Genomic DNA, 1,029 nt, shown 5'->3' on the forward strand with positions numbered 1-1,029 from the left:
GAGGGATAGCAGAAGTAATGTCCACAACCTCTGAGGGGTGATTCTTATACAGGAAGAACTGCATGCTTTGGCCCACAGCAGGTTGGCTCTGCTCCAGGGACAGTAGGCTGATGAGTCACATAGGTAAGAAATTCCTCCTACCTGGTAGGTCTTTAACTGCCCCAAGTTGCTTGCCAGCCAGCTGACAATGTCCCTGGAAATCACATAGCCTGACCCGTATGCAAAGGCAGGGTAGGCCGGGCTGGGGTACTTCAACTTTTGCCGTTTGTCAGTTCGATCCACTGCCTAGTTCAGTCTGAAACTGAGATTTTCAAAAATGTAACTTCTTTGTGTTGGTGTAACATGCATCCTGCCACTGGGAGACTGGATTCCTTTGTCATCACTACAAAGGAATAAGCTCATAGAGCAGGACAGCAGGAAGAAAACATTCCTTTATGGAAAGGAATTACCATCTACTTGGAAATATTTTATATAGAAGACTAGTCTATCAAGTTCTCTCAAAAATTTCTGAATGGCGCTGGGCATGGTGGCACATGCCTGTAATCCCAGCACTTGGGAGCTGAGGCAGGAAGATCGCTGCAAGTTTGAGACCAGCCTGGGCTACAAAGTGAACTCAAGGCCAGCCTGAACTGCATAGTGAGACACTGTCTCAAAAACACACAAAAAAATCAGACCGGCAACTCACTCCCGGCCTCGTCGTTCCCCGGAAGGTGGGCTTCCAGCGCACAGGGAGCCGCGGGTGGGGAACGCCAGTCTTCCGGCTGGCTAGCTTCCTGCCTGGTGGCTCCCGGAGGGTGGGCCCCCAGCACATGGGGAGCCATGAGGCGGCGAGCGCTGTTGTGCGCCAGCCCTTAGGCCGGCCGCTGCCGCTCAATTGAGATCTATCATGACACAGAGAAACAGTGACACAACTGGCCCACCATGCACTGACTGCAGTTCCCCACCCATGGATGTGTGTGAATCACTGAAACTTTGAACAACCCCTGGGAATACATGCCATACAACGGGCAACTCTTGCTCCTGCCATTG

The 1,029-nt window shown here is 51.8% G+C and overlaps 1 pseudogene; it reads right to left on the minus strand.

Annotated features, from left to right (window-relative positions):
• LOC106146692 overlaps positions 1-1,029 on the minus strand; it is a 21,042-nt pseudogene that overhangs the window by 10,690 nt on the left and 9,323 nt on the right.

This window comes from Chinchilla lanigera, unplaced genomic scaffold (genome assembly GCF_000276665.1).
Source record: "Chinchilla lanigera isolate Chin_1 unplaced genomic scaffold, ChiLan1.0 scaffold00091, whole genome shotgun sequence".
NCBI classification, from domain to species: Eukaryota; Metazoa; Chordata; class Mammalia; order Rodentia; family Chinchillidae; genus Chinchilla; species Chinchilla lanigera.